This window comes from Gossypium hirsutum, chromosome D04 (assembly GCF_007990345.1).
Source record: "Gossypium hirsutum isolate 1008001.06 chromosome D04, Gossypium_hirsutum_v2.1, whole genome shotgun sequence".
Lineage (NCBI taxonomy): Eukaryota > Viridiplantae > Streptophyta > Magnoliopsida > Malvales > Malvaceae > Gossypium > Gossypium hirsutum.
Genome location: NC_053440.1, coordinates 48,592,505 through 48,611,174, shown reverse-complemented (window position 1 = coordinate 48,611,174; position 18,670 = coordinate 48,592,505). Strand labels below are relative to the sequence as shown.

At 31.3% G+C, this 18,670-nt stretch overlaps 1 non-coding gene across 1 annotated transcript; it reads left to right on the top strand.

Annotated features, from left to right (window-relative positions):
* The first annotated feature begins 3,726 nt into the window (after window positions 1-3,726).
* LOC121216510 (small nucleolar RNA R71) lies at window positions 3,727-3,833 on the top strand. The gene has a single exon (XR_005912690.1). It is a non-coding gene; the product is annotated as a small nucleolar RNA R71 (small nucleolar RNA).
* The last annotated feature ends 14,837 nt before the right edge of the window (window positions 3,834-18,670 follow it).

Genomic DNA, 18,670 nt, shown 5'->3' with positions numbered 1-18,670 from the left:
TACTTTACTCGAACAGAGCTAGATTTTGCTCTCTCCGATGATTATTTTCTGTTACTCAGGATTTTCGTGCCAATTTACCTTTTGATATCTCCCATCATGCTCATTAATTGGTTCATCTTATCTTTGAGCTTAGTCCCTCAATGACTGCATCTCACCCTCAATCCGAGCCAGCATTGACCACATACAATATGGTCATTCGAGTTGGCCCTTTCCTAAGGATTCTATAGATAAAGAGGTTGATAATTAGAATTTTTAACTTGGTTAGAATTATTACCTCATCCCTGGTTTCCGGCTCATCTCAGGTTTGGGTGATCTCTCCATCTGAGATTATAAGTATTTGAATAAGGGTTTCCACCCCTATTCCTAATGTAGTTCAAGTCTTTGGTAGGATTATTGATGTAATGGAAGAGAGGTTTATCTCCTTCATATATCGATGACACACTGGATGAGGATTCTGTACAGTTTAACCTACCTACAATCTGTGTAACATCCCGTTTTTTTGGTCAAATCGAAACAGTGGTTTTGGGACCACGAATTTAATGTCAAAAAATTTATTTTATTATTATTTTAATAATTACAGTATGATATTATGATTGTGTAAAAATTTCGTGCAGAAATTTTATCATTTGAGTGCTTAATTTGATAAAAAGGACTAAATCGAGTAAAGTGCAAAAGTTGTGTTCTATAAGCTAAAGATGTCAAATAGCTATAGAAATTTAAAGTAAAGGTCCTTATGTGGCAAATAACCCATTTATGAGTTAGTGGATGATAGTGGAGTTGCATTTGGTGTAGTTACTAATGTTTTTAAAGGTTAGTTTTGGTATTTGATAATAAAAGATAAAATAAATAAAACAAAGTTAATTATCATATTCTTTCATCCAATTTACAATCGAAAATGGAGTTTGAAACAACCATGGATGAGCTTGACTTTCGGCCATGGTATTTTTGCTCAAATAGGTATGGATTTTGATCTATTTTTAATGATTTCTACGTTTTTGAGATCGTTGCAACTAGTACTAGCTAGCCCGTGTCTTCGATTTCAAAATTGTTAAAGATTTTGATAGTTTCCATTGATGAGCTTATGTGTTCTTTGATGTTTAATGGTGAAATATGAATATTTGATGTTAGATTTTTCATATTTTATAAAGTGATTTTTTGATAAAAATGCAAATTAGGGATTAAATTGTGAAATATTGAAATTATGTGGTTAAAAGTGTGATTATTTGGAAAATATGGGCTGATAAAGCAATAATAATAATTCGGCTAAGCATGGGTAGGATGAAATTGCATGAAATTGTGATTTTATGTGATAAGGACTAAATTGTAAAAATATGAAATAATAGGGGAAAAAGTGTAATTTTTCTAAAATGTGTAAATTGTGTTAAATTGAATGAATTAATGATTAAATAAAAATTTTTTTATATAGATTGAGAAAAATGAGATTCAGATAGAGAACGGGGGAAAATAAAGTATCGAATTAGTCAACCTAATTTTTTGTTACAACAAATGAGGTAAGTTCGTATGCTAAAAACGTATTTAAATTGTGTTATAAATTCTTAATTATTATTGAATTGAATTGAATGATGAATTGTCATGAATACGAGCCGAAATTGACAGAGTTACGACGTCCAAAAGCCCCGTATGAACCTTAGGAATAGAATAGGATACAAATGTCATGACATTAGGATTACTAAGTGGTGATAACATGTAAGACCATGTCTGGGACATTGGCATTGTATTGTGATTACGTGTAAGACCATGTCTGGGACATTGGCATTGTATTGTGATTACGTGTAAGACCATGTCTGGGACATTGGCATCGTTATATGATTTCGTATAAGACCATGTCTGGGGCAGTGGCAGCAATATGTGATAACATGTAAGACCATATCTGAGATATGACATTGTATGATCTATGATTTCTGAGTATCCTTAACAATTCCAAATGGTTCAACGGGCAAAGTCAAGACGAGAATGAAAGTACAATCGAATTAAGTGATATAGATACGTACAAAACCTAAATGAGAATCAAATAAAGGTAATTTGGTAAGTTCTTAGTGTATCATGTATATGAAATATAATATATGTGTTATGAGGATGTATGAAAATGGAAATGAAATTTTATGAAATGTATGAATGAAATGCTATGTGAGTTGAATGCCAAATTGAAGCATTCATGGATGAAATGTTGGTTATATGCATATTTGAGACTCTAACCTATTGAGGTGTATGTGTGATAGGCATTTGAATATTCGAGTTGGACATATTGATTTAATTGCTTAAATTATGCAATGTGGTAAGTTCGTATAATTAGAATCGAACTTTCATTTAATTGCAATGGTGCGAAATGAATATGTATATATATGTGAATTGAATGGTTGAAATAAACGATATTGAATTGCTTAATTTGAAATGTCTTGAGTAATACTGAGCCCCATTTGAACTATAGAAAATCATAAGATACGAGTGACATGTCACTAAGGTTACTGTTTTGGTCGAGCTCCTCCATTTGTTACGAACTCACCACAGCTCGTATGAGCTTACCAATATATCAACTCTTATGAGCTTACCGTTTCAGCTCGATAGAGCTGATCGTTCTTCAACTCGGAATGAGCTTACTGATCATGGCTCGAAAGAGCGAAAATGATAATGAATTAATGGATTACCAATTAATGCACATAATATGTATCACCCGAGTATCCTTCGATGTTTCATTAGGTGCAACGGGCATTATACTGTTACCAATTATATGATTGAGAATGAATTGGAATATGATCTATGTGAATTGTATAGATGATATGTGAGATATGAGTTATAGTTGTTTTAATTAAATATACATATGGCACATAGTGTGCGAAATATCGTTATTTGATGATAATTCACTTGGCTAAAGAAAAGGTGATGAATATTGAATTGAATAAAGTATATATATAATTGCTTATGCATATGAAAATGTGAATGAATTTATAAGAAGTGTTCAAACTATATGTGTTTTGAATGAATAAACTCATGAAAATCTGGATTAACTATGTGCATGAATTTGAAATAGAATGGTGCAATCATATGAATTATATCATATTTTGAATAATTGTTTTAATTGCGATTTTTTAATAACATGATTTTATTTTCATACAAGCTTACTAAGCTTTATAGCTTACTTTTTTTCTTTCCTATGTTTATAGAGTTTCGAAGGCTTGCTCAGGTTGGAAGTCGTCAGAGATCTCATCACACTATCCAGCTATGGTTTGGTATTTATAAGCTTTGTGATATTGGTTATATGGCACGTATAGGCTTGAGTCTTTCTGATAAAGGTTTTGGTGATGGTTCAAGATGGCCATTTGGTCATTTGGTATATGATGAGTATTTACTTATGAAAGGCATGTTTTAAATAGGTTTGAATGTGAAAATGTGTTGGTTTCCATATTAATTGTAACTTGTTCGATAGGTCTGGTAATGCTCCATAACCCTATTCCAGTGACGGATACGGGTGAGGGTTATTACAATCTGTTGATATCTATCATCCTCTTGGACAACTTTGACCGAAGATGGCCATATGTGTATCATTCAGTTGGCCACTAGCAGGAATTCATTGCTATATTCTCTATCAATTCATATGCATCTTCATATGTCCTTTTCATTAGGGCTCCTCTTATGGCTCCATCTAGTCTTGATCGTGCGTGTGCATCCAACCCATTATAGAACATTTGCAGTCTTAGCCACTTGAGTAATCCATGGTGTGGGCATTTCTAAATTAGATTTTTAAAATACTCCCAAGGTTCGTGAAAACTTTCTCCTTCTAGTTGTTTAAAAGTTGCAATCTCCTTTCTTAGTTGGATTGTTTTGCTGATAGAAAAAAACTTTTGTAAGAATTTTCCTGCTAGTTCATCCCATGTCGCGATAGATCCCGGTGCCTGTGAGTCTAACCAAGAGAAAGCATTAACTATTAAAGAAAAGGGGAACAATTGAAGGTGAATAGCATCATCGATGACGCTGTTATATTTAAAAGTATCACAAAGTTAAAGAAACCATTTTAGATGTTGATTTAGGTTCTCAGACATTGTGCTTCTGAACTGGAAATTGTTCTGGACCATCTAGATCATTGCTGGTTTAATTTCAAAATTATTAGTCGTGATGACTGGCCTTATTATACTTCCTTGAACCATCTCCAGACTTAGTAGTGTGTAGTCCCTCAAGGTTCTTTCGTTGCGCGCCATAGGTATATTTGTGGGTAGCAGTGGTGGTAATAATTCTTTTGGGTTATTATTGTTAATTTCTTCGAAAAATGGATTGTATTGTGGTGGTAAATTGCCTACAACATGCGATGGATTCTGCATCTACTATTTTTGCTATTGTTGTCGACGATTACGAATTATTCTTTCTGGATCGGTGGTTGGCTCTATAGGCGTTCCCCAACTACGAGTCATACACTAAAATCAAAAAGGAAGTAAAAGAATTTAGTAAAAATAAAACTCGTATATATAATTTAAATATTTCCTAATTATTCTGTTAAATGTAAAGATAAAAATTAATTTAGTGATGTTGCCTCCCTAGCAACGGTACCGACAACTTGACCACCTCTAGACGTACCAACGAGTAAGAATCATGCACAAAAGATATGAAATAAGCGGTGTTTGCAAATATACGACTCAGGTTGCAATATAGTTATAACAAAGTAGGTAACTACTCCGAGGATCATACCCAAGGAAGACTAACACTAAATTAATTCTAACCTAAGCACAAATAGATATAATTAGTAATTTAAATGAATTATAGTATGGGAAAACATAAAAGAAAATATTTTTATATTTTTATAAATAATAAAAATAGAAATAGCAAAAATCTAAATATAAAGAACTTCGGAAAGCCTAATTTATAGACTTTGATCAATTCTAGGCATGGGTGATTAGCTTGCTTTGATGGTCATAACTAATTCTTATTTTGGGTTTCTATTCAATAAACTAGTCATTACCCTAACAGGATATCTCAATCTTCCACTAAACAAATGAGTCGGTAAGAACTACTTATCTCTCGACCTCACAGTTTAGATTAATTTGGGGTGAAGGTGTTCACGGATAAGTCATACCAATTTTAGGTTAATTCCCACCTAAATGACTTCCTAGGGTCATCAAGTCTAGGGTTTAACTTCTTCTTCTCCCAAACAGTTGATCTGCTAAAAAGAGACTACGTAAGAGGATTAGCTCACCTTTAGGCCTCATTTGACCCCTAAGGTCAATAAAAGACTCAAAATGAACTTTTGATTGAATTTAAACTAAACTAAGAAAACATAAATAAAACATACTAAAATTGTTCGTATTCAAGCTCGTCAAGTACGAAAACTAGTTTAATCTGCTACACCGAATTACGACAGATCAACAATATTCCCTCATTTCAAGTCAAGAGTTGGTTCATAAAGCGTCTTTCCTTGAGATAATCTGATTCATTAACTTTCTCTTTTACAAGTTGCTTTGGATGGTGACACTGTTTATTGGGGAAGTTTTATATCAAAACTCGTGATATTTTGCCATAAATGTACTCTAATGACTATGTTTCTAGGGAGTTGTGATAATGATGAACAATAGCCTTTTAAAACAGGTGGTAAGTTGCCATTGGACGTTACTTGTTCTTTAAAATGATGCATTTTAGGAGGCAAGTCTATATATTTCGGGTTCTCTTATTCTAAGTTCTTTTGCATCCTTTTCTTTTTGAAATTTTTGCAACTGTTGCTAGCGATTTTCTTGTCTTTGTTGGTCTTTTACAACTATTTTTGCATTTTTAGAGTTTTCTTGCATCGATTCTCCTCATGATTCTTCTTCTTTACTATTATCAGAGTTATTTTAAACTTTTTTGCTAGAAAATTGCTAGGGGAGGTAAACAGTCTAGTAAAACTTAGGGCACAAGTGGTGGTCGCTTTGCCCATGCTCCGTTGAAAGAGGCAGTGAAGAGTCAAAAATCGAGCATGAAAAAATTAATTAAAGCTCGTGCAATAGAGTTTGAGAGGAAGAGTGATAAACCCACAGTGAGTCTTGGATATTAATGCTCCACATCCTACCGGGAGATGAAAAACTTGCTAATTTGACGTAGGTTGCTTGATAGACATCACAAGTATGAATTCAACATCCCGAAAGGGTCACATCATCTTAGCAACGTGTTTGGCCCATGCTCTACTGGCAGGAAACCTAAATTTTACCTTCCATTGTTTCTCCATGAAGTGACTTTTACTCTTCCCCTCCCAGATTACATTTAGGGTGTCCTGTATGATTTTAACGTAGCACAAGGGCAATTGATAGGTCTCTCCTAGTGGCTACTTGTTGGATTTTTATCATGCATTGTAAGAAGGGCATATATTCTTCTGACAAAATATTCTGATATATGTACTTTTTACAGGAGTTGGACGAGGAGAAGTTTCCTAGGTTATTTGAGTTTTACCCTCAAGTAATGGCCTTGCAAACAAAGCGTATATTCTACAGTGAGGAAGTGATGATGGATATTGATTATAGGAAACATTAAATGAACATGTTCATGAACATTAAATGAACATATGGTCACGAATATTAAATGAATATGTTCTCAAACATGTTCATGAATAATAAACAAACAAACAATAAATAAAACATATATATAATAGTCAAATATAAATATTAATAATGATATTATAAATAAGAACATACAAACAACAATAAATGAGCTTTAAACGAACATAATCAAGCTTGTTCATGAATATAAATTAACTGAACAACCTTTATTTGTGTTCGGTTCATTTAATAAACGAGCCTCATGATGTTGTTCGTGTTTCTTTATTTATCTTAATAAATGAACATAAACGGACAAAAATTGAACTGTTCATGAACAGTTCATCGAACGACCTGTTAATTTACAACCCTAAAAGCAAAGTGCACAACTCATTATCTGATACGAGTATGGGGCCCTAATTTTCAACCCCAAAACATGTTGGGCTTAACCTTTTAGAAGGACCATTTGACAAGACAAAAATACCACGAAAATCGAAGTTCAACTTTGGATGTGGTACATGTGTAAATTTTAGTAACTTAAATTCATCAATGTTGCTTTTTTTCTAGCTCAAAAGATCAGTTGACTTACGACTAGTTTTTGGATGGAACCCAGGCATTTTTGGGTTGATATGTCTCATAGCATTCGAAGATCTATCTTAGTTTTAAAGCGCACTTTAAATCACTTAATTTTGAGTTCGGGGATCAAGTTATGATTGTTTTAATAAAGACTGCATGAGCATAATATTTGGACAGGATTATTGCGGGAAATTAAGAGTTTCAAGCTTTAATTCAAGTTTAAATCATATTGGGTTTGATTTTTTGACTTATTTTTATTATATATGAACAAAATATTGTATTTATTAGGTTTTATATTTTTATTATTTATTTATTTATAATTTTAGGATATTTTTAAGTATTCTAAGTTGTTTAGGAATTTTATGTTTCTTAGTCACAAAAAAGTTTGGTTCTACTAAAACTTCTTATTATTTAGGTTAATTAGAGTTTCATTATACTTGAGAGTTTTATTTGGATATAATTAGTTAGCCTCTATAAAGGCCTCTTCATTAGTCATTAAAGACATTCGTTCATTAATAATTTTTTCAACTCTTGAAGTTAATTTCTTTTGTGCAAGATTGCTTTCTTGTAATTTTTAGTAGTTTTTCTTTTCGATTTTCTGCAAAGAGTTGTAGGAATTAATTCTTCATCCTTCAATTTTCCAAGGACTAATCTATTGAAGGGTTGATTAAAGTCATTAATTGAATTTGATGGGGTTTATATCTCAAATGGTCCAATTGGACAACTATCTTCTATTCATATCCATCGATTTATTTAATCCATCTTCCACCTTTGAATTTTCATATTCTTTATTTATTGTTTTCAATCTTTATTTATTTTATTCTTGAATTTCTTCATTTAGTTGTTTTTATTTTCTTTATTTTCTAAATTTGTTTGGTTTCTTCTTTTCAAGCTAGTTTCGCATCTACCTTATAAGACCTTTACAATGGGATATCATATGCTCAAAATGGTGATGAATGAGAAATTGATGCCCAAAGTAAGCTTCTTGTGAATTATGTTGAGGAAAATGAAAAACATTAGTCCCACATTGATTGGGAATCAAGTGTTTAACTTGTATATATGTAAATCGACTTGGTGGTTATTGAATGACTAAACTAATACTCTACCTCGCGCGCAGGGGGGCTACAAATCCAAATCCACTGGAGTTGGAGGCGCACTCGCACGATGTGGGCGACGCGAAATGTCCAATCCAGTTGGGCCCTTTGAAGCCTGCAGATGTTTTAACCCAATACGTATTTTATTTTTCTCAGCAGATATTATAAAAAATCTATTTTAAAATGACAAATATCTCGATTTGATTTGATTCCAATCAAATTGATTTTCATTTTGATTTGATTATATTCAAATTGATTTAAGGGCTCCTTTAAGACACACAACAAATTTATTTCACTCTAAAAAATTCTTTTTTTTTCTCTCCAAAATTTCAAACGCTTTGGTGATAAAAGAATGCAATGTTTGTTCGTTGATCACTATAGATGTGCTACTGCCTCGATCATTTTGTTGTTGTATCCTGGAGACAGACGACCAACGTTTCTCCAAGTACCATAATAGCGACTGAATCTGTCTTCAGGAAACTGTGAAAATAGGCCTCAACATCTAGTAAAACTCGATTCCCTTATTCAATTTCTGGTTTTTCAAAGATCTTGTTTATTTAATTGTTTTCAGATCTGATGTTTTAAATAAATATAAATATTTATTTAATATGTTTTCTTTAGATCTGGTGTTTTTACATAAATATAAATATTTGTTTATATTATTTATTCAAATATTGTATTTAATATAAATATTTGTATTTATATTTGTTTACTAACATGTTTTGTACAACATCTTTTGTATTGTTTAGTTTTACCATCTTTGTTCTTGATAAGTTTGATCTATTGTATTGCACCTTTTTATTCCCATCATCAACTTTAACTATGATTTATCTTTGCTTATAATTAAACTTTTCGTTTTATTCCTTCTCATATAATTGGTAGTTCTATTATCATTCAAATGTATGACCTCCTTAGAGTTGATCTACTAAGATTAGTATCTCTTTGAACATTGGTAATTTCGCTTTCTTCAACGGTTTTAATATGAATCAATACATAAATAAAAATAATGACCTTGTTCTCACTTAAAAGACTTGCCAAAACTTTCATGATAAAATCATTATTAATGAATAAGATTAAGAAAATGTTAAACTCGAAATCCTAATTTTTCAAACCTTATAAATTATACTCAAATCAAAGTGGCACGCTTTAACATAGTAGTGAGAGAAACCTAATATTGACAGTAAAGTTGAAAGACAACACTATTTTGGAAATATACAATCAATTCTTATATTGAATGTTGAATTGTCAAATTGTAGAGTAGAATATGTTGAATTAATGAAGGGAAGAAAAATGTACAAAAGATGACACACAAATCGAGAAATAGTCGAAATTAAGGTTTTTTTTGTCTTTTCTTTGGTTTTAGGGTAAACTATATATGTATAATTGTTGAACCAATTTTCATAAATTTTTATTTTTATTATCGAAGAAATGTAAATAGAATATTACCATTACAAAATGTTTTCATTTTAGCTTTAGGTCGTAAATTCAATGTTATTATATACTTCTTTTACTTGGCAACTTTCATAAATTTTTATTTTGGTCACTTATTTCTTTTTTTTTAAATTTATTTTATTTTGGAATTGGGTTATTCACCAATAAAGGTGAAACCCAAGTTTTCTCCTATAACTCAATTCATTGTAAATATCTAAGTAATTCAATGGAAAACCCCATGTTTTCCCTTTTACTGAAAATCCTAAAATTAATTTTAAAAAGATAAAATGGTTTTTCGTGTAAAATCCCAAATAATTCCCTGCAAAGCTTTAAGTTTTTCTTTTTTATTGGAAAAAGAACTAAAATTAATTCCAAAAAAGGAAAATAAAATAAAAGAAATTAAAAAGGTAAAATAATTTTTCCTGTAAAGACCTATGTAATTCCTTTAAAACTCTAGGTTTTTTTCTCTTTTACTAAAAAAACTAGAATTTAAAAAAGGAAAAAGTAAAAGAAATTAAAGAGATAAAATAGTTTTTCCATGTAAAAATTTAAAAATTTTGATGTACAAACCTATAGGCTTTCTTGTGCAATCTAGGGTTTTCCATTTTACTAGAAAAACTAAAATTAATTCTAAAAAATAAAGAAAAAAAAAAGATAAAATGAGTAACCAAAAAAAAATTGTTAAAGTTGAGTGGCTAAAATGATTGTGCAATAACATTGAATTAACCACTATGATTAAAATAAAAACATTTTATAATGGTCGTGCCATGTTTGTATTTTTTTTTCAATTACCAAAATGAAAACTCATAAAAGTTGGATGACCAACAATATAGTTTATCTTTGGTGAAAAGTTTGATAGCTTTCTTTTAGTATTTTTAGGTTTTTCTTTTCTTTTCTAAAATTTTATTTTATTTTTTGGATTCTTCTATACTATGCAATTATGCCTCACATTTTTGAACCAAACAGTGTGTGACGTTGCAACGAGGAAGTGTTTTTGGTCCCAACAAGCAGCCACGTCACGACGACGCGATCCTTCTTTGTGTCGACGATGCGATGCCAAGTCACAACATGGTGACATGCACTTTAAGTTTTTCGGCTTTCTTCTCATAGTTAAACTTTGTTTTTAGTTTCCGACTTCAACTCTGATTAACCTAGGGTTGTTGTAGTCATATATTCTACAAATTTCAACTTATAAATAGGCCTAGTTACTCTATGTTTTATACAACAGAAATATTTAGATTGAGAGAATTATATTCTTTGTTTTGAAGGGATTTTTTTAGGCTTCGGGTTTTTCCTTTAATTCTCTCTATCTTTTGTACTCTCCTTTATTATAGTGAAATCTCTTTTTTCCCATGGTATTTTTTTCCTCTTTTGAGGAGTTTTTCTACATAAAATTTGTGTGTTCGATCTTTTTTATTTTAGTTATATTTACTTGTTCATTGCATACACGGGTTTATTCCCAACAAGTTGATACCAGAGCTAATTCGGCTTTCTCATTAAACCCGCTCAAAAATGAGAACATCAAGGTTTGATATCAACAAGTTCGAAGGAATCACAAATTTAAATCTGTGGCAAGTTCGCATGTCAACAATACTGATTCAGAGTGATCTTGAGAGGATCCTTGTAGAGAGGAAACCCGCAAATATGGAACAACCAAAACGGGATAGGTTAGATAAAAAAGCTCTATCCAAAATTCAATTGTGTTTAACAAATAATGTTTTACAAGAGGTTTTGAAGGAGAAAACAATATATACATTATAAACCCTATACATGACGAAATACTTGGCCAAAATACTATGGCTATTGCAAAAATATAGGCCATGTTAAGGTAGAATGATGGAAACTTCAAAATAAAATTAAGAGGGATGTCGAAAATGACGAGAAAGGTAAAGCAGATGTTGTTGATGCCAGTGTTGCCAAAGAAAGAGATAAAGATTTACTGTTATTTTCAATGAGCGAAAGCTCCAAACTTACTTCCTAATGGATCCTAGATTCAAGGTGCTCCTATCACATGTTTCCCAATAGAGACTGGTTCTCCACATACATTTTAGTTGATGGTGGACTTGTGCTGATGGGAAATAATTCTCCACATATAGTTCACTTGATGATGTCCATTTAGATTAAATTAATAATGATTAATGAGATTAAACATGATTAACCTAATTATTTAAGATTAATTAATTACTAAACCTAGTATAAATATTAAAGTAAGTGGAGAACGATGATAATTCATCATCTTCTCCACCGTCTACCACTTTTGTGAAGCAAAGAAAGCTTCAAACTCTTCCATAGCATTCGACCAAAATTATACCAAGGTAATCAAGCCCTTTTCTTGTAATTTTTATAAATGTGTGATCATAGGAGCTTGATTTAGCTAGCCCATGTATCAATTTGTTCAATTATTAAATTTTAGCAAATTTCCATTGTTGATAAATTAATGAATTAGGCTTGAAATTGATAGAAATTAAGCTTAGATTATGATAAGGACTAAATGGTAAAGTTTAATAAGCTTGGTTATTAACTTTTTTATATTAAGGAATAAATTGAATAAATTGAAAACTTGTCATGATGTTGTTTTATAAATTGAAAATATAGGGTCCATAATGAAAGAATGTGAAATTGGATTTTGATCCGAAGCTATAAATTGAAAGATATGCTTATATCGAATTTATGGAATAAATTGAATAAAATGAAAAATAAATTTGACCTTATATTTGAATGTGAATTAAATGAACTCTAATATTGTTCCTTTATTAATTATTGATCATAGCTAAAGACGACGCCAAGCTGTAACACCCCTCGCCCAACTTGATCGCCGGATTCGAGCTCCGGAATTCTACTGTCATTGTTAGAGCAACTATGGTCAAATAACATGCAATGTAAACATAAATCATAAAAACACCATTATCACAAATCATAAATTCATTATACAATATTTCTCGACTCTTATACGAGCCTATGTATGCTCTAGAATTTACCTGGAATAGCATAAGAACCAAATTGCAACATTTTCAAATTTTCAAAATGACATCACAACGTGAGGATTTTTTCATCGTGATGTGACCGTCTGTTTTACCTCGTTATGACGATAGGGTTCCTTGTAACACCCCTTACCCTTATTCAACTCCGGAATAGGGTATGAGGCATTACTAGAACACTTACACATGTAAACGTATTAAACCGAGTTACAAAATTTCATTCAAATTTAAACTCTTCAAATTTTTAACATGCTTTTATAATTCTTTATAACATATCCTCAAAATATTATATCCATAACAAATAGGGCCTACGAGACCCGATACTTACTCATATAATTCAAAGCTCCATTTCCATTTTATTCAATTCACAATATTTCGTGTTCACAATTCAAATTAATTTCTCAATCCAATATATATATTTCAATACCACACTCTCATATAGAGGTATTCATGGGCCGGGCGGCCCGGCCCGGCCCGACGGCCTGCCCGAAATATGAGAGGGTTTGGGTAAAAATATAGACCCGAAATATGGGCTTGGGCAAAAAAACGAGGCCCGATTAAAAAACGGGCCTGGCCTCGGGCACCACTTTTTTGGCCCGGGCTCGGCCCGACCCGGCCCAAATAATAAATATTTTTATTTTTTTAATTTTAAAATACTTTTAAAATACTTTTTTTTAATTTTTTTAATTTTAATTTTTTTTAAAATTTTTTTTAAAATACTTTTTTAATTTTAAAATATTTTTAAAATACTTTTTTTAATTTTAATTTTAATTTTTAAAATAAATTTTTGGTATTTATTTAAAAAACGGGCCTGGCCGGGCCCGGGCTTATGAATTTTTTCTCGGGCCGGGCCTGGGCAAAATTCTAGGCCCATATTTCGGGCCGGGCCTAGGACCCGGGCCGAAATTTTTTTCTGGGCCCGGCCCGGCCCATGAACACCTCTACTCTCATACTATGAAACTTTATTTTCCCATATGAGCTTAAACCATGATCATCACATATCAAAGACAAATGTTCTTGACATTTCCATCACATAAACCGAATTAATCAATGCAACTCAATGATATAATCATCCATATATCATTATTATCATATATATATATATCAAGACTAAATTTCTTATATATTTGATCAATTGATTTTCAACACCGCAATAGTTCCTTCGATACCAATACGTATTTACCATTCAATTTAACATTTACCGATTATAATCGGGCATATGACCATTATACACAATTCTTTCATACATTTTATTGTCCTCCTCCTCCTCTCCATTCCACATCCTTTATGTATAAAACATGCTTAAATAGCATTATACATAATTTCACTATTCACTTATATTTAAATTCAAAGCTGTCTATTTGAGTCAGCCTCACCAAATCATTTTTATCTGAAGCTACAGAGCTCCAAATTAAGATCCGTTAATTTTGACTTAAACTATACTCATATTTATTCTTACCATAAAATTTTAAGAATTTTTGAATTGGCCAATTAGTACAGTTTATTCTTTAAATTCACCCATGTTTCACTGCTCAACATCACTGACCTCTCTTCACTTAAAATGAATTATCTCACTGTACAGAATTTGGATAATAATTTTGTTTATTTCATTTGAAAATAGACTCATCAAGGATTCTAATAATATAAATTATAACTCATAATTATTCTTTTACAATTTTTAGTGATTTTCCAAAGTCAGAACAGGGGATTCCGAAATCATTTCGACCCTATCTCACTAAAGTTCAAATATGTCAAAATATACAACTCTTTTGCTTGTTCTGTTTCTTTTATATGAAATTAGACTCAATAAGCTTTAATTTCATATATCATTCAACCACTAAATCAATTTCTACAATTTTTGGTGATTTTTCAAACTAACATCACTGTCACTATCCAAATCTATTCTATTCCAATATCTCTCATTCACATAGCACTATAACCATTTATTTTATAACACAATGCAAGACTTCATCACTTCAGTCACTCTTTTGTAACTTATCACATTTCAATCACATTCTCATATCTCGTAAAACATGTCGGTATAACAACAAATATTTGGGGTTTTCACATAGTACCACCCATGTTACTTTTATCATTCGATACACGTAGTAGCCTTCACATAGTACTACACACGTGATCAATTTTTACGGTTCACGTAATAGCCTTCACATAGTACTATACACGTGATCAAGTTTTACGATTCACGTAGTAGCCTTCACATAGTACTACATATGTGACTAAAGCTTTTCGGTACACATAGTAGCCTTCACTTAGTACTACTCATGTGACCATCATTTATCAATTCACGTAGTAGCCTTCACACAGTACTACACACGTGACCAAAGCTTCTCGGTACATATTGTAGCCTTCACTTAGTACTACACATGTGATCATTATTTATCGATTCACGTAGTAGCCTTCACACTGTACTACACACGTGACCAAAGCTTCTCGGTACACATTGTAGCCTTCACTTAGTACTAAACATGTGACCATTATTTATCGATTCACGTAGTAGCCTTCACACAGTACTACACACGTGACCAACACTTTCACTTTCATATAGTGGCCTACACACAGTCCATGCCACATATGTGATCATTTCTGTCAATTCATTCGTATCCCTTTTTATTCCGAATGTTCAATCGAGAAATTTCTCACTTTTTCTCATTTTTTTTCACTAATCAAAGTCAATTCCTTGTCTTTCTTGACTTATAATAACACATTTAACTTATTTAACACTCACATTATTCAATCCAGTCCAAAAATCACATTTTGGCAAAATTATATTTTTGCCCCTAAAGTTTCACAAAATTACAATTTTGCCCCTAGGCTCGGATATTAAACTTTATCCCTTATTATTATGTATTATGACATGCTGAACATTTTTCCCTTCTATGACAACACCAAATTCCCACTCTAACACTACTTATGAACATTTAGTATTTTTATCGATTATGTCGTTTTACTCGTTTTCACTCAAAATCGCTTAGCAAAAGTTGCTTAACATAATTTATAGCTTCATATTCTACCATAAAACATCAAAATAAACACATTTTACATATGGGTATTTTTTCAAAATAAACGCTAGATTAAATTATTGCTAGAATAAGCAAAATCAAGTTACCGGGACTCCAAAAACGTAAAGAACATTAAAAACGGGGCTTAGAATCACTTACTATGGAGCATGGAAGCTTGAAAACCCTAAAAATGGCTCCCCCCTTGCTGATTTCGTCCCAATGAAGAAGGTGAGCCCCAATTTGCCATCTTTTTCCCTTTTAATTCATTTTAATTACTAGATTACCAAATTGCCCCTAACTTAAAAATTTCCTATTTCACTTATCTCATGCCCATTTTTGTCTACCAACTTAACCAATAGTATAATTACCATATAAGGACCTCCAATTTAAAGTTTCATAACAATTTAACACCTCTAACATGTAGAACTCAACCTTTGCACTTTTTACAATTTAGTCCTTTTTACTAAATTGAGTGCCCAAACGTCGAAATTTTCGAACGAAATTTTCACAAAATCATTCCGTGAAATCGTAGACCATAAAAATATAAGAAAAATAAAATTTTCTTCATCGGATTCGTGGTCCCGAAACCACTGTTCCGACTAGGCCCAAAATCGAGCTGTTACATTCCTCGTCACGCCGTGGTCCAAAACCTAGATCTCATAGTGACGTGGACTCTGTTTTGGCACAAAATAAACCTTTTGGTGCCTATTTCAACCAACCAAAATTTATATTTCTATTAGTGCATATTTGTACACTTGCACCTGCACAAGATTAACCAATAACTCATCCCAAAACATGCATTTAACCATTTACACATCACTCAATCCATTATTCCATAATTTGGCACCAATTCAAACCAAAAAACTTAATCTAATTCAACCTAAATCACAAGCCTTTAAAACCATTCAAACCAACCTTTTACAATGTCATTCAATGATTATTTATGCTACCAAATTGCCATATAAATATCAACAAATTACCAAACATACATTCTCACATTTGAGCATTAACACTTCATGATTCAAAAATTAACCAATTTCAAAACAAACTATTCATCCAAAGTAAACTCTTATAGATATAACACCTATGTACATGCCACATAACTGAGCTTAAAACGAGCAAAAGTCTATCGAGTCGATAGCTAGATTGTTTGAATTTCGAGGTGATATAATTAACGAGTTTCACAAACCAAAAATCTACAGAAAAGGGGAAACACAACTAGGTAAGCATTTTGAATGCCTACTAAGTTCATAGGCATAAATCATTAACTTACCTCACTTTACACTTATACACAATAAATTACTCAACTTGACAATTAGACCTAAACATGGTAATACAATTTCACAATGTGAGTTCTCATATAAGCGTATCATATAATAAATCAACATATAACGTTTCATTTCACTATAAATCAACATTCCAATGTCATTATTATAATCAATCCAAAATCTAACCAAATTATTATCAAGCTTATGCCATTTCAATATCATTTCTCAAATTTTATTAACCATTTAACCATTTGAACTCTAGTAAATAAACCACACCAAAAAGCACCGAAGTGCTAAATATAGAGCATTGAACTACTAAGTAGAGAGCACATGAGTGCTAATCAGAGAGCACTAAAGTGTTGAACTCGTACAAATACACAAATAACCCTATTGGCATGCCAATCGTATCTTAATCTTTTACTAACTTCACACGGGCGTTAATATTGTATTCGCAACATTTAAATCACTGTATTATCATCATGCACATATCATCCAACCATAAAACATTTTGTATCCACTAGGTACTTCATATATGTTTATAATTGTCACATATACAATACTTTACAATTTAGTCATTCCAATACTGAATATCATTAAATTCACATCAAATCAAATAATAAGAAAAATAAAACATTACAAACACAACAAGAATTAACACAGTCAATTTCATATGAACTTACTTGACAAAAACAACAACAAACAAAATGTCAAGGACCATTATGCAATTTTGCCTTTTCCTCAATTATTCTCTAGTGGATTCAAATCTCGATCTATAATAATATTTCATTTCAATTATCAATTCCAAATACCTTATAACATTCTATTTTATTCATATGACAATTTAATTTCATTCTTCGGATGTTTCCTACTTTTTTCATCTTATTCAATTTAGTCCCTAAAACTAAAATTGCTATAACTTTCAAATTTGAGCTTCGATTTTGAAACCTATTTAGTTTCATCCTTCTATAGCCCCCTACTGTCCAAACAAACAGAAATTTCATACCAATTGTGAAATATTTACACTTTAATCCCTATGTTTAAAACTAACAATTTTCACTTTACTAATTAGTCCTTTTTCACTTTTAAGCCTAAAAACTAACAAATTAACACCAATTTCATCAAGTATTCAATAATGGAATCTTGTGAAAACTGTAATAGTTTTAAAAATTGGTACATGGGCTAACTTGATTTTTGGGACTTCAAAAACATAAGAATTATAAGAAAATAACTTAATTTCACTAACCAATTAGTAGCAAAAAGCTTGAAACACTAGGGATATTTCTTTTCCACGGCCAAAGATGAAGAAGATAAAGAAATGGTTCATGTTTTCCTTTTAATTTTTGTTTATATATTTTAATTAGTTATTAATTAATTAAGATTAACTTAATTAATCTATGCTTAATTAACACTTTTGGGTGGTTCACAAGTCATCCCCACCACCGTTTAACAATATAATAAGGGTCTAATTTCTCAATTGATCCCTCAATTAATTAAAAATCCGTAACGATTAAATTTTACGACCTTTACGATTTAGTCCTTATACATTAATTATCCAATTGACAAATTTAAAGAACTAAAATTTAATTAAACCTTATACTAACCTCATAAATATTAAATAATAATATTTACAGACTCACTCGTTAGAAATGGTGTTTCAAAACTACCATTTTCGACAACATTGACTTTCAAGTCGTTACAACTCTCCCCCTTAAGAAATTTTGTCCTCAAAATTTTTACCTGAGAATAGATTAGGTTAATGTGCTTTCATAGCTTCCTCCAACTCTCATGTAGCCT